General features: G+C 50.3%; 1 protein-coding gene across 2 annotated transcripts in view; it reads left to right on the plus strand.

The window, feature by feature from the left end:
* Positions 1-16447, plus strand: part of RHBDF2 (rhomboid 5 homolog 2) — a 78690-nt gene that overhangs the window by 34671 nt on the left and 27572 nt on the right. The window lies entirely within an intron of this gene.

Consider the following 16447-nt stretch of genomic DNA (forward strand, 5'->3'; position numbering starts at 1 on the left):
ATTGCCTCTTCGCTGGTGTGTAGACAAGGTAATCTTTGCTGCTGCTGTTGGTACACCAATGTCACTCAGCACTGTAGTGGCTACTTGGGAAGCTTTGGGGGAATAATCATTAAAATATTTTAGACCTTAACTCTGTATTTATGGATGTTCCCACAACAGCCCTGCAGAAACTGTCTCCTCCTCTCTCAAATTCAGAATGAGATTAGTCAGGCCTTTTGAAACTGCAAACCTGTAACCCCTGAAACATGTTTTGCCCAGGGTGCTGTGTGACTGAAGGTACAGGAGCCTTTCAGGTGAGCTAAGCCAACTGCAGGTGCAAAGTCCTTTCACACTTAGGTTTTTCTTCCATTCTGACTGGATGGTTTCCAGTGTGACTGCTGCAGCCCTGCCCTCATGGAGCTGGGCATGGCTTCCCCAGCAGGCTCTCTGGCCTGTGTGGTGTGTGTTTTACTTATAGCCGCTTGCTTCAAGAGCTGATCCCAGCAGCTCTGAATATCTGTTGCTAGCTGTGCAGAGGGCCGTCAAGTGAAAACAGGATTCGCCACCACTACAGCTTGGCAGGTTAAACTGAGCACTTGGGGGTGCAAAACGGGCAATTCGGGCTTAACTTCAGCAGGCAGCACAGTGTGACCCTGCTTTATAATCCGTCTCCGAGATCCTTCTCTTTTAACTCTTCCATCTGAGCTCCGAGGTTTGACTCTGGAACCCCAGTTGTGTGGTGGTCACCTCTCCATTGCTGTAGCATCTGGGTTGGTGAATTGCATGTGCAGAAACTCCTGTTACTAGGGCCCTGTTTGATGCCTGGCATTGGATGGGGAAATGCAAGAAGGGCTTTGAGTCTCCAATGCATTAACAGTGTTGTAAGGCCCTTTGAAATCCTCCGATGGGAAGTGCCATTAAAGTGCAAAGTTGTGTGTGTCTCATTCCGTAGGAGGGGGATTTTTTGGCAAGCTCAAAATTCCCCACATCTCATGTTGCTGCCCCGTGCAAGTTCCACTGGTCCTGTTGCTAAAACTGCCCTGATCTCTCTACCCCAGGATGCAACTTGGATTGGATTTGCTTTGCTGCTTGTTTTACTTTGGAGTTGCTGAGTTTTCATTCGCTCCCAGGTGCCAGGGATCGTGACTGGCTGCAGCTGGCATCCTCTGACTTGTTTGCTGTCTGCCCTGTTTGGGAAAAACAAAGTATCTCTCTCTAGCTCACTAGTGGAGAGAAACTTTCCATCCAGGGCTTAGAATATGCTGCGCTGCCTGGAATCCTTCCAAGCAAGCAGTTATTAATGAGGAGTAAGCTGGTTCCATGGCTACCCTGTTCCCTACTCCGCTCTCTGGCATCTCTGCAGTGAGGAGTTTCAGATGTAAGGGAGGATTGTTGTCTAGCGGAAGTCAATTAAAGGGACTTTGCCACATTTAATGTAAAAGTTAAAACAAAAAGTATCTAAAGGGAGTAAAGTCTGACTGCGGTGCCAAACGAGGACCAGTACGCGCAGGAAGCGAGGGAGAATGGGGCTTTGTATTTCTGATGATGGGACAGACACTCAGTGTAGGTTTCAAATCCCAGTTTGCGAGGCTGTAGAGTATTCCTGCCCATGCTCTGCAAATGAGCCCTGATTAGGGTGACCAGACAGCATATGGGAGTAGGGCGTAATAGGAGCCTATATAAGAGAGAGACCCAAAAATCGGGACTGTCCCTTTGGAAATCGGGACATCTGGTCGCCCGAGCCCTGATCTAACTTGACTCTGCTTTCAAAGGGCTGGGAGAAATGCACACCATTTATTACAATATTTTCTTGGTGTAACATGCATGAACATGGGGGGTGTAACATACATACTTTTCCACAACCTTCTGCATAACATCAAAGGTACTCCATTGCGTCATAGACCCTATACTGCTAATCAAAAGGTTAGTTCCCCATGTTATGTTGCAGTTATGCAACAAGCTAGTGACTACAGTAGCAGGAGGATCTGAGTCCTGGCCCGGCTGCTGTCACGCAGCAAATGGCCATAGCTTGTGGCCTGACTGCCATGAATTTATACATAGCGGCCATAGCTTTGTTCCAGTTTCAGGCTCTGGCTGGGCAGCACTAGTGCTCTTGGATGAGATGTAGCTCGTAGTATTCTAGCCAGATTGGCTGAGATGTAAGGGAGTCCAGTGCCTGGATTAGAACCCAAATCTTCCCATCCCCCCCATCCTTTTGCTGTCACCTCTAAACCACGCAATTTCCTCTCTGGTATCTGAGCTGCTCAGGGCAGGATCAGGCTCTCGAAGTGGGTAAATCTCCTTGGCGTCTGCTACTTGGGATAAGTCTTGCAGAACAGCAAACGTTGGGAGAACACGTCCTGCAGTCACCCAGGACATGCAAATCTAGCAGGTGCCGTGGAACCGGAAAAGTCAGTTCAGTGCTATTGTGAGGCAATCCCAGAGAAAACAAGTGCAGAACGCTCTGTGCATGTTGTGAAAAGGGACGGCTAGTAGCTGTGGGAAAAACAGTGTTCCCCTAGGGTAATGCTGGCCTTATTAAGGTCTGTGCAGTGTAGGAGCCCTGCACCAGGCAGGTGCGGTTCAGTCACTGTTCATACAGCATACATCTGAGCAGTCCTCTGTGCTTGAATGCTTAGTTGTTGTCCTTTAAGGTAACACCTAGAGGCCCCAACGGAGATCAGGACCCTTTTGTGCTAGACACTGCATGAACCCCTGTTAAGAGACAGGCCCTGCATCCAGAGAGCTGACCATCTCAATGGTGCGGGTGGGGGCAAGAATGGATGTGTGCCCATGGGGAGTCGAAGCTCAGAGGCTAAGTTTTGCCCGAGGTCTCGCTGGACTGTCAGTGCTCGGAACCGAATTGGGATCGCCTAAGCCCGAGACTGCCATTTTAACCATAAGTCCACCTTCCCTCTTCCTTGAACAGCCCTGGGGGATGTGTTCTAAGCACTCGGCACGCTAGCGCTCTATAAATGCTGGATAAAGTCATCACAGGTGTGTCTCATGCTGCTTGCACTCCTACATCACTTCTGAAATCTGAGATTTCCCCCAAGTCCTGTTGATCTTGTCTCCATCCTAGTGCTACGTAGCTGCCTTTTGTGCCCATTGTTATGGCACCACTCTGACCCATTCCCTCGCTAACAGGAGCCTCTTGGGGCTCGGACATCTGGGGAAGCCATTGGCCAGTTGCTGCCCATGGCACGACAGGTGCTGCAGCACAGCACGGTCTTTCGAGGAAGATCAAGTGTTTCCTGCAGCGTTGCCCTAGTTTCTTTGTTGCCGAATCACTGTGTCGCCCAGGCAAAGTGAGAGGGGGTCACGCCGGGGTCTGAAGCTGCCCTCGGGCGACAGACAGAAGAGTAGGAGGGAAGCAGAGCATGAGCCCACACCGACGAGATGCTCCACGTGGGATCCTGGCTCTCTTAGGAGGGAAGGACGCCAGCGTGGGAGGTGGAGTTCCTGCCAACGTGTTGTAACAAAGCCAGGAGATCAGACCAAACAGTGGTGGCTGCTCCATGACACAACTGAGTCACTGGGGAGACTTCCCTGGGTAGTGCTGGGGCTGGTGGTTACTACTTTTGCGCTTGCCTTCTGCAGAAGGTCTCGGGGGTCCCTTCCCATTGCATGATGCCAAAGGGGCATCAGCCTTGCTTTCACTCAAAGGAGAACTGTGCCGTTCTGGCCCAGCCTGACCATCTCCAAGCTCACCTGGCACCAGGACTGCAGTTCCAGGGCTTGCTCTGTTTCCTGAGGCCAGGGCCAGGGTCAGCCCTCCTGCTGGGGAGTGACCTTAAGTGTAGGAGCCCATGGAAAGGGATAAACAGCTTGTTTGAATACTGGCTTTCTGGAGGCGAGCTTCTCTGGCTAGATGGTGGTTTGCCTTGCCCAGGCACTCAAATGAAAGAGATTGTACAAAGAACCTTCCCCATTCTCTGCAGGTGCATCCATAATTCCCAGCCGCGTGCAAAGGGTCAGAAGTGTCTGGCTCCCACAGGAGCACTAGAAACCCCAAAGAAGGCAGAGCTGTGGGTCCTCCCCAGCTCCTGGTTCACACTCTTCAAGGGGGTGTGGTGTCCTGGGGCATTCTGTCTGCTTAGCACAATGCAGCTGGGCATTGCCATCCGGTGCAGAGCCCCATCACTCCTTCCAGTGCTTTGCAGCATAAAACCTCAGCATTTTAGGCTGGAATGGCAACATTTTAACCATTTGATTGTTAGGATTAATCAGAAAATAGCATGCCAGCTGCCCTCAGACCTTACAGGGCATGTTTAACTGTTGCATGGTGACATTGAGGGCTTTTTCCTGTGGCTCAGCCAGTATCCAGCGTAGGTCTCTTTGCATGGGATGAAAGCAGCAGCAGGGTATCTCCTGTAAGTGTAGGGAGCTTGATTTGCCTATGGTTATGAGTCAGGATGCTCCATTTCCTGTCCAGGCTGTTTACCTGATCAGCTGAACTCCGGATGGTGCCTCAAGTGAAATCTTGGACTGGACTAATTGCATTTACGTTGGCGAATGTGTCGTCTGTGGCCCGCCAGATCCCCACTTAATGGATCTGTGGTGGCTGCCCTCCTCAGAGTCCAGATGAGATGATTTAATTTTAGAATGGAAACCTTGCTCATCAATCACCTGTGAGAGCAATTGGCATTCCCTGGGATCGGACTAAATACATCATTGCAGCATTTTGGAGTTGCATCTACCTCTGTTTCCTTTCTTTCAGCCAGGTCTGCAAAGCCCTGTTGGTAAGGTAAACGAGGAGGATGGAACGGGTTTCAAACAAGGGGTCTGAGAAATCAGCTGCTGAGGTGCTCAGGCCTATTTATTAAAATCCTTAAACTGGAGGTGACGCTTTCTTCTCCTGGTATTTATGGTCTCGTCTGCTGTGAGATGGGAACTGCGTGCATTTGGCTAAATAGACGAAGGGCCACTTCCCCAACAGCTCAGCATCCAGCTGCTCCCATTGTTCCCAAGGCTGATTCTGGCCTAAAATGTTTCACTGCAGCCAACGTGTGTGAACCTGACCTGAAATCTATTGCCCCGAAGCAGGGCTTGGTGACCCCCACAAACCTAGCCACAGTGGGAGTGGTCGAGCCATGGTACAGCCTAACGCTGGCCGGTTGGGCACTGTGGTACAAAGGACATCCCCAACCAGCTGAGATGCAAACCTTCCGTGGTGCTTTCAGTGAGTTTAATTGTTCTTTGCTGAGCCTTCTGTTCAGAGCAGTGTACTTTGCTGGCTGCCCTGGGGAACTAAAAGCAGCAAAGAATCCTGTGGCACCTTATAGACTAACAGACGTTTTTGGAGCATGAGCTTTCGTGGGTGAATACCCACTTAGTCTGGATCTGTATGCATCTGACGAACACGGCTACCCCTCTGATACTAGGGAACTAAGTCAGCTATATCATTCAGAGGTCTGTGGCTCACCTCTGGTATGGTGTATGTGGCTTCCATTACCAATGAGCACCTAGCCATGTTAATGATTGTGATCGTCACACCACCCCTGGGTGGGTGGGAAATGCTACTGTTTTGCACATGAGACTTAGAGACCAAACAACTCACCCAAAGTCACCCGGGAAGAGGCAGGAATTGAACCCACGTCTCCTGAGTCCCAGGCTAGTGCCCTGATTGCTGCTGCATCGTGCCTCTCTACTAAGCATTAAAATGTTTTCACCAAATGGCCTCTTTCTTCACATGCAATTGACCATCCTAGATAGGACAGTCCTTCACTCTCACAGACCTTGGGAGACAGGCCAGTCCGCGCTTACAGATAGCCCCCCAATGTGAAGCAAATACTCACCAGCAACTACACAACAAAAACACCAACCCAGGAACCAAACCCTGCAATAAACCCCAGTGCCAATTCTGTCCGCATGTCTAGTCAAAGGACACCGTCATAGGACCTAACCACCTCAGCCGCACCATCAGGGGCTCATTCACCTGCACATTTACCATCATGTACTAGCAATGCCCCTCTGCCTTGTACATTGGCCAAACCGGACAGTCTCTACACAAAAGAATAAATGGACACAAATCAGACATCAGGAACTGTAACATTCAAAAATCAGTAGGAGAGCACTTCAGTCTCCCTGGACACTCATTAAAAATCTTAAGTGGCCTTTCTTCAGCAAAAAAAACCTTCAAAAACAGACTTCAACAAGAACCTGCAGAACTGGAATTAATATGCAAACTGGACGCCATCAAATTAGGCCTGAATAAAGACTGGGATTGGTTGGGTCACTACAAAAAGTAATTTTCCCTCTGATATTCACCCCTTCTTGTCAAGTGTTGGAAATGGGGCACATCCACCCTGATTGAATTGGCCTCGTTAGCACTGGACCCTTCATTTGGTAAGACAACTCCCACCTTTTCATGTGCTGTATATTTATACCTGCCTACTGTATTTTTCACTCCGTGCGTCTAATGAAGTGGGTTATAACCCACAAAAGCTTATGCCCAAATAAATGTTAGTCTCTCAAGTGCCACAAGTACTCCTCATTGTTCATCATTGGTCTGCTCCTGCTGGTGAGAACTGCAGACTTCCCCCAGGCCAGCGGTGGTAGGCAAGGCTCTGGTTATACTGATCAGTCAGTACAGCATAACTTACAGTCCTGCTCGTGTGTGCACTCCTCTCCCTGAGAGAGCTGTCACAGCACATCTGGTGTCAGAGCCAAGGCTTGTGCACGGAGAACACACAGGGATGCTGCTGCCCCCTGGTGGTCAAATTTATTCTCACTAGGTGTCTTGAGATAAGTCCCATAGTTGAATGATTTAGCTCCATGGTTCTTGTCAGGGGGCCATGAGCAGGTTTCAGGGGGTCTGCCCAGCAGGACCAGTGTTAGACTCACTGCAGCCCAGGGCAGAAAGTCTAAGCCCAGCTGTGCAGGGCTGAAGCCTGGGGCCCTGAGCAACTTAGCTTCGCGTGGGGCCCCAGGCAATTTCCCTGCTTGCTACCCCCTAATGCTGGCCCTGGCTTTTATATGCAGAAAAAAGTTGTGGCACAGGTGGGCTATGGAGGTTTTATAGCATGTTGGGGGACCCTCAGAAAGAGAGAGGTTGAGAACCCCTGATCTAGATGATGATGGTTAATAGTGCTGGTAACTTACTTTGTTTCATGGCCTGCTTTTTGTGGAATGGGTTGTGTCTTGGGAGGGCAGTCCTATAGTTCAAGCACAGGATTTGGAGTCAGGGACTCAGCAGAGCAGGGACCAGAAATCCACCGAGTTACTGTGATCTTTAGGAAGACTCTTAACCTTTTCTGTGGCTGTCTTTACAAATGGGATGGAGTGTGAAGAGTGCTTTGTTCCAGCATGCAGAGGCCTGGCTCTCTAGGGTTCACTAAAAAGTTTTTTTTGTAGGAGAAATGGCTTCAGGCCAATTGCTGAAAAGATTCCACTTAGTCTAACATCTCTGGGTGAGAGTGTGGGGTAAGAGAAGGGTGAAAAGTTGAGGCTCTATTTTCAGAGAGCATCCATCCCTGCGGTGGCTTCTTATCCTCAGTTAATTTATAACTTCCTCCAGAACTTGTAGTCTAGATGCTCTCCAAGCCCTAGGGCTTGGGGGAGCTCCCAAATGTTTGTGCCTTGGAACAAACCTTAGGGGAGTCTCCAGGCTGGTCTTTACAAGCACGTTAACAGCCTTGAGTTAAACAGCAATCGTTAACTCCTGAGTGTAAAACCAAAGTCTGTGTAGACAAGTCCAGAGAGAATTCGGTCTCACTCCAGGGTAGGTAGAGTTTTCTGTGTATAGAAGTGCACAGGGGGGGAGGGATGATGGTGATGGTATCCAGCTGCTACAGCAATGAGTGCATTAGAAGTACAAGTAGCGTCTCCCGGGAAGGTTCGTGTAGTGCATGCCCTGCTACAGGGCTGAGGAAAAGACTCTGCTTTAGGCTCAGGCTAGCATGAGAGCCAATACGCCATTTCGAAGGTAGGACACCCATTTGGAGCTGCAGGCCTAGAGCGTGGCTCAGAATGAGGGCTCCAAGATTGTCTGGACAGCTGTGGGGCCTCATCAGGAAGCAGCTAGGAGCACCATTGCTGCAAATAGGATTGCAGACTCTGAGGCTGCCCTCTCTATCTCCCTTCATCCCTTGGTTTCCCCAAGGCTCTGAGGCTGGGAGGGGTAGGGATAGAGGTTGGGTGGAATCTTTATCATGTGGACAGGTCCCCCAGGGGTTGTATCTGTGCAGTACTACGGGCCAAGGCTGAAGAACATGCAAAGACTCCAGAATCTACGAGTCGGTCATTGCCAGACGTGTGGTGACCTCTGCAGCTTTCCCATGCTGCACTGGGGTCTCGGGCACTCCTCTTCCCCAGGAACCCAACGCAGTGTTTGCCAAAGGCTGCCCTCTTCATAAAGCACTGAACACAGATGCATTAGCAAATCTACGTGGTACGTGTGGCTCTCAACCCTCCCTAGAACTACTCAGGTGGAGGTGCTTGTGGCCAGGAGCCCTGGGGGTCATGGAACTACCTGAGCCCGCAAGCACTAAGGAGCAGCTGGTTTATGTAGGCATGTCCCTGTGCTGGCACGGTGCCCTGGTGCTGAGTCTGTGGGGCCAGAGGCTGCTGGGCATGTCTGAGTGAGGCAGCTGCGATGCTTCTTGGACTTGCTATGTCTCCCTGGTTCCAAAGACTCATAGGCACCCTCCCCCTGGATTTATCCAAGTTTCTCCCTTTGCTTTTAGAGGCAGCAGCGTGGCCTCTCGGAAACAAGGAGGGGGGGATTGGTTGATTTCCCTCAGGATGCAAAGGCCAGGTGCCTGGTGCATCTTGGGCACCTCTGTCCTTAGTGCTAAGAGACAATAAAACCAGGTGCATCCTGACTGGCGGTCGCTCTTTCTCTTAGTCGCTTGCGTCCTGCTGTTCCATAGCAGTGCAGCCTTTGGTGCTGCACAGTCCTCCCCTCTCAGCACTGTTTGATCAGTTGATGCCCCACGCTTGCCTGGCCAGCTGCCTTCCTGCTTCCTCTTTGTGCTGCACTGTGACCTTGCTCAGAATCTGACCCTGCTGTGGTGAAATTCTCTCCAGCTCGCTGCTCTGGGTTTTGCTGCCTGCAGGCTGACTTTCCCCATGCAGCATGCTGACCTCTAAGGAACCCAAACTGCTTTAACAATACCTAGCATGTCTAAAGTGCCTCTAATATAGTGATCTCCAAGCCCTTCCCAATGAAATGCCTCTTACGAACCCTCTGAGCTAGAGGAGAGCTGTTACTTCAGCGGTGAAATGCAGCAGGTATTCAATAACAGAGCGCTCTGCATGTTCCCCACTCCCTATGCACATCAGTCATTCCCAGTGCACAGTTCCTGTGTGGTAGTTCAGGACAGGAAGTGAAGAATGCCATTAATGACTGAGAGTGCAGGAGGGTAGCACATTCTTTGGAATTTGGCCAGGGTGCTGGGTTTGCATCCTTGCACTTGCAGAAAGTGTTTTGGACTCTTCCACCACCACGGTCACTCGGGACCGTGCACGAAGTAGAGGCCCTAATGAGATCATGTCTTAGTGTGTCAGGACATCGGAGCAGCACTAAGGGAATGCCAGCTGCTGGATTGCTAGTGAGTGGGTGCTGCCTGGGGACTCCTGACCTAGCCCTGCTTATGCTGTGAGTGCAGAGCAGACTCCCACTGGAGCCTGTTGATGCTTTAAGCAATGTAGACATTTCTGCAGGTGCAGAAGGGGCTCCTCCCATTTCAATCTGAATGGGTTGCCAGTGGGTAACAGAATGAGCACCCCTGTTGGGGTCTGGGCACCAAGCAGCTACTCTGTTGTCTCGGAAGCAAACTGAGGTGCTTGCAGAGGGCTAGATAGCAGAAAGGGCAGGGGGTGGGGGCTAGAGAAATGTGGGTAGAATAACTTCCTAAGCAGGCAGCTCAGCGGGGGAAGCTGGGCCCGTTGGCATTGCACTAGGAACAGAGTAGTGAAGACTAGCGCTGAGTAACTCTAGATCCATTACATGTGCCCCAACGAGAACCAGGCTAGCCGTTGATTGGGCTGGTTCAAAGCAGATTCTGCAGTGTCCTCCCTGGGTTAGTCTTTCTAATCAGGAGTCAAAAATCCTGTGCACATCTATTTTCGTGATATGGAACAGTGCTGCTGTAGCACTACTGGGCGTCTCAGGCACCTTTACAGGCACTAATAAATTCAGCAGCATCACAGCTCTATCAGCTGGATATTTATTCCTGTTTTACAATTGGGGAAACCGAAGCACAGAGTGAGGATGTGACTTGTGAAAGGTCAGAGGGCATCGGAGAACCAGCGTCGCCTGATTCCCATTCTTGTGCCTCAACCTGTTGTCTCTTCTTCCACCGGAGTCTGTTCAGATGGTTCAATGACCTTCTTCATTCCAGTATAGGCTGTACTTGGGAGGGGGGCGGGGGGGGGGGATTGTTTGTTTGTTTGTTTGTTTTGCGAAAGCCCTCATGGAGCCAGAAGGTGGCCTAGTTTCTAGAGGGTGTGTTCCGTTGTCTCGCACAAGGTGGCAGCAGAGTCAGTAGCATGGTAGCAAACAGGACAGCTCAGCATCTCTAAGAGCAGCACTGCCCAGGGCTCTTCCCTTCCTGGCCGGCTGTTTGGCAGATGCAGCGAGGGAGTCACTGAGTAGCTTTGTTGGTGGAGGCTACACTAATTGAGCCAAGGGTTACCTCCTCCTCCTCTTAGAGTCCTGAGCTCAAGTGTGCACGTGGGACTCAAATGTGGCTCAGAGCGGTGAAGGTTTGCATCTCTTTCAGGTGCTGCATAATTTCCTAATAGGATCCATGCAATTACTTTTCCCTACTAAAACATATCTGCAGTGCTATTCTCTTTGCCTGGCTCTTTTTTAGTTTTATAAATGCAATAGAGATGTTTCAGCTTGATGTATTAGTCGCCCCTGTTAAGCCTCTTTGCACCCCGCATGAAATACCTGCCAAGCTTTTTGGTTTTGCATGGCCTGAGCCACTTTTCATAGTGACACACTGGAAGCTCAGAGCTCCAGGGTTTCTCCTTCTCACGTGCTTCTGGTGTCCATCCTTGATGATGCTGTTGCTGAACAGCAGGAGATGGATGGAATCATGTTTGCAAAATATTTCCCACTCTGAATAGAAGACCCAGCTTGGGGCTGCGTTTTACCTGAAACGAGGTGTCAGGCCCTGGTGCCTTTACCCCTCTTGGGGTGGGATTCTGCAGTTCTCTCACTCTGACAATGGGCCTGGGGCTACAGTACCCAGCTATGTATCAGCTCTTCTTAGCCAGCTAATCTGCCTGGGTTTAGCTCCTGCGGTTCTTCCCTCTGAGAGTCCGTGACCAACCGTGTACACAGTGATCAAAGAGCTTAAACAACCACGGTGTTTTAACAGTAGGAACAACACATTTAGAGAGAGAGGGTTTTAAAAGAGCCTTATATGACTGTCTTACCTAATGCCCCAGCACCCTGCGGTGGTGACCTGGGCAGGGCTGGCTTCTTTAGACACCCTCAGCATGTTCGTGTGCTGTCTGGTTCCCCTGGACAGTCGACTCTCCCCTCTCAAGAGGATTCCTGTTCCTACCTGCCGGAGTTCTTTTGATCTCCTTTGCTCTGGACCTTTTCCTGCCCTGGTTCAAACCAGGTTTGTAGGTTGGCTGGAGAGGAGGCAAAAATCTCCGAAGCTGGGAATCCTGGCATTTTCCTTTAACTCTCATGACTGCAGAGGGGTCATTTTGTCTTACAGACTCATAGACTTCAAGGTCAGAAGGGACCATCATGATGATCTAGTCTGACCTCTTGCACATTGCAAGCCACAGAACCTTACCCATTCACACCCTTGAGCCTGTCTTTCCCTTCCAGTTGTTCCCCACCCATCCCTCGTCTCCAGTCGTTAGCCTGGTGTAGTCACACAGAAAACCTCTCAGTATCCCAGTGAACATACAGTATTCATGCATGATTATAGAGTAGCTCCAAATCTATCATGGCTAGTTCATAGCTCAAACCTTCCTGGAAAACAGCTGTTTTTAGCCCTTGTGGTTGCAGAGAAGCTTGAGAGCACGACTCTTAAAGGCTCAAAACTCACAAGATTGACTAAAACATCTCACTGTTTTGAAGTCAGTAATTTTGAGACTGTTGTTACTTATGGTGGTGGCTTTTTGGCTGAGGGATGTGACTCGTTATGTTTGAACTCCTGGGGTTGCCTGTGCTGCAATAGACCCTACCCACCACTCTCATGATAACATTGGCACCCAGTGTGGCAGGGGGTGGGGGTGGGGGAGGGAAGGAATTTGTGAAGATCTAGGACTTCCAGCATGTTTCCAAAGCAAGCTTGACCTGTGTGGCTTGCGGTGTAGGGGAGAGCTAATGGGAGCTGGGGTTAGATTTGCATCCCTGAAGGTGAACAGCACTTTAATATTAAACACCATTACAAATGCTGGAGGCAACCGGGGCTTGGGGTGGAGGTTGACAGCTTGTGACCCCTCATGTAATGACCTCGTGACTCCCTAAGGAGTCCTGACCTCCAATTTGAAAATCCCCTGTGCTAAGGCCAGATCTATATTATAGACCTATATCCGTCTAACTACATCTCCCCCCACCCTCCCGAGCAATGTAGTTACACCGCTGACCTAACCCCCCCATGTAGACAGCACTCTGTCCATAGGAGAGCGTCTCCTGCCCACAGAGCTCCCGCCTCTGTGCCAGTGTAGCCCGGCATGTGAAGACAAGTCCTAACTAATGGAAGCCATTTCTGGTGGTCCTGTGCTGGTTGGTAGCTCTTACTCAGCACTTCCATCGTTAGTCTTAAAGTGCCTTCACAAGAGAGGGTAAAAATCATCCGTATTTCAGAGAGGGGGGAAACAGAGGCACGCTGGGGAAGCGACGTGCCCGAGGCTGGGTACTTGGCAGAGATGGTAACAGAACCCTCCTATGATACCCCAGGCAGTGCCTTTTCCTTTGGACCATGCTGCCCATTCTCCTTCAAATCCTAATTTGTGCAAACCAATGTGCTGAAGACTTTGATCAGAGGGTCTTAATTTTTAAAACTCCTACAGTAACTGGGCTAATGTAGTTCAAAGGCACCCAATCAGCTGAGCGTCCCTGCACTTGTAGCTCTGAGCGTGGGGTCTGCAAGAGGTTAGGATGGGGGTAACACACAATGGATATATTGGCTTTTAATTTAGTCTCTTGTCCCACCTTCGAACTCCAACACTATTTTCTTTTCTCACCCCTCACCCTCTGGCTCCCAAATCCCCCATGCTAGAACCTTGTCCATAAATATACAAGCTAAATTCCACCCTGCTGACACAACCCAGGATGCTGCCAGGCAGGAACAGAGCAGGCTTAGAACCTCCCTTTTCACTACACGGTCCCCACTAGCACCACTCTAGCTGTAAAAAGAGAGCAAGTGGATTTTTAACCCTTGCCATTCTCGCTTCAGCTCTCGCTGAGCTTAGCATGCCTGACCTAAATAGTTATATAAGGAGGTGAGGAGACCATTTAAAAGCTGTACTGCAAATCCGGCTGACCCACTGCCCCCAGCTTTCACTGCTAGTCCCTCCAGGGTATGTTTCCTTGCTTGGACTGAAGAGCCAAGGAAAGTCCCTTGTTACGACAGCTTACAGCTCGCCTGGCTGGGAGCTCTCTCATGCACCGTGGCAGTGGGCTCACCACAGCTGTCTGACCTGGCTGCTATCATTAACTATGTGCGGGTAAGTCTGTAAGGCTGGGATTATGAGTCTATTGTGTTTACATCAAGGGAGCCTAGGGCTAAATGGGTGCTAGGGTAACCCTTGCATCCATCACACTTGCCTGGGTATCCTCATCGAGTGGCACTGCACCAGTACACGCTGGGAGCAGTGGAGAATCCATCCCATAGACTAGAAGATTTTGCTGTAAAGCATAGAATCCAAATACAGAAGAACTCAGTAGGGTACGGCTGTTCTAGTGCTCCATTGCTCACAAATTGGTGCAACAGCTCAGATGGCGCTGGCACAATCTCCTGGGGGTGGAATTCACTGCCCTTCCATTTCTCCGGGCTCAGAAAAGGGCTAATGGGGATGATGTCACTTTTCTGGCCTGTTGTACCAGGATCAGAGAGGGGAGTTCCGAAGCAATGTCAGCTGGATGCTGAGTGTGCTCCCACACGTCAAAGGCTGAACCGCAGTGGGACCAGGCCAGAGCGGGGAAGGAGTGCTCTCGTGGGCCAGGCTTTCTCTGCTAACGAGAACAATGAGCCAGCTGGCAATGTGGCGGCAGCAAGCTTGGAAACACCTGGCTCATGCAGAAGGCAGCGAATGCAAAATGTCTGGTCTCTAATGATCTGCTTTCAAGGCTACTGAACAGAGTTAGGATATTTTTTGGAGAGGGTGGGGAGAAGAGAGAAATGAGGAGCTGGTAGCACTGACTCCAGTGTCACTAATGCCACGTGTTCAAAAATAGTGAATCAGACCCTCCAAAATCATGAGATTGGGGGGGAGGGAGGAATAAAACACAAACTTGTCGTCTCTTGTCTTTTGAATTTTTAGCCTTTGGGCTCATGCTTGGGTCACGTTTTCAAGTTTTTCTCTGCAGCCAGCAGGGCTAGAAACTTTTTATGAATGCAGAGAATTCACAGTAATCCTGTGACTCCAGGAGCTGGGGCTTTAATTAAATCATCAAATGCCATGGGACTCCAAGAGATGGTAACGCTGTAATGCATCTCTGCCGGTGCTCCTGAGTCCTACCCAGGGCATCCTCTGCTCACCTGGTCTCTGCCTAAAAGTTGTTCAAATGAAGCAAAAGTGGGCCAGTCCCAAATGAAGGCTCCATGTCTACTAGGCGTGTGGAGGAAACTGTCTAGCTCATTTCAGTCTGTGAGGGTTTGTGTGAGGTGCATGCAGCTCTTTTTCCTGCATGTGTTTGAGTTCCAGTTCCATAGTGTTGCTCAAAGTTCATTTTAATGCTAGAGATTTTGCTACCAAACTTCCCACTCACTGCTCTTCCTGATGCTGCTCACTTCTTAAAGTTTCCCTCACCCTGCAGTGGGAGCGTTGGCTGGTTGGTGAGTGGCCTAAATAGCTGCATATGTGCTTGTTGCTCTAGGGCACAAAGAGGAGATGTGGGCCCCTGCCCCTAAGAAGCAGCTTCCAGTCTAAATGGACACCCCCAGCACTGCACTAGATGGGACGGGGAGCAGGGAAGTGCTATTCCATGAGTGCAGTAAAGGCTTATAGATTACGGCCAGGAGGGACCATTACATCCCAGGTCAGCCTGTGCTTGTTACTAGCTGCCCCAAAGTCTGCCCCCATCCTGTGTTTCAAAAGCAAGGGCCACTGACTGCAGAACTGTAAGTTCTTCTGTCATGTTGCCTTCAGAGAACAGCCTCTGCAGAGGGAAACACTCTCTTGTCTCCCCAGACCGAACCTGAAGAGAGCTGGAGGGGACGGCACCGACCCCAGCAAATGGGGAGTTGTGCCATCCCTGTGTTCGTAGCGAATGGGCTGCCTGGTACAATGCTGTCTACTCGGCCACCACTCCAGTGTAGCATCCACACCTCGACTCTCCTCCTTGGGACTTCCTGAAGATGCTCTCTTAGCTGCCTTTGCTGTAGGATTAGAGAGTCCCGTTCCATGAGCGTCTACAGACTTAGCAGGCGTGGAACAGGCTTAAATGCTAAATGGTAGCAGAAGCGATGGCTGGCTAAATCCTGCAGTGGTGTACAGGTTTCTCTCCTGCCCACCCTTCCTCTCTTTCCCCCCTCCCCACACAGTTTGAGAAGGGCAGATGAGTGGCCTTGACCAGCCAGTTTGCTGAGGCTTCTGTTGAGCTGGGAAGAACTTCTACTGTGCACACCACACACAACATGCACCCAGTGCTGGGCTGGGTGATTTTAGCTAGACTGGGGCAGGAGAGACCATAATGCATCATGTTTTTTCACTCTAGGTTGCTCCAGATAGAACCATGGTGTAACCATTCTCACACTCCTATCTTGACTGATTAGTCCACAGGCCTTTAAATACCTTACAAACCAGAGATGGCCGAGACTTCTGATTATCCACTCCCTTTCCCTGGTTCGTTCTCTACAGGACACTTTCTGGTGGGAATCTTTCTTTCAGTGTCTGGAGAGTCCCACTGCTTCCATGCGGAGATGATTCTAGAATGGAAATAGGTCTCATGGTCTGAAAACGTTTCTACTACTCAGCTTTATTTTCCTTTCTTGGTTTCGTCTCCTTCTACTGAGCTCAGAGCAACTGCCTAACCTGGGGGTTGTAGTTCTGGACCCACGCCAGGTTAGTTCTTTGAAAACTGGACGTCTTCTTGAGTGAGTGTGACTTCCGATGGCTTTCCTGCTGCTGTGGTCGAGCTGCATGTACTGTAATCTGCGCGTAGCCATCCGTTCCCATTGCCAGCCATGTCTCTAACTCCACAAGCACCTTGGGCTGGAGGCAAATCTCTCCAAAGCCTTTGTCTTTGCTATGTTGAGCTGCACCGTCCAACCTTCTGGGCAGCATCGCAAGTCAAAACGCTTGATAGGACTAGTGGTGGGAG

Source organism: Gopherus flavomarginatus, chromosome 12, assembly GCF_025201925.1.
Source record: "Gopherus flavomarginatus isolate rGopFla2 chromosome 12, rGopFla2.mat.asm, whole genome shotgun sequence".
NCBI lineage: Eukaryota > Metazoa > Chordata > Testudines > Testudinidae > Gopherus > Gopherus flavomarginatus.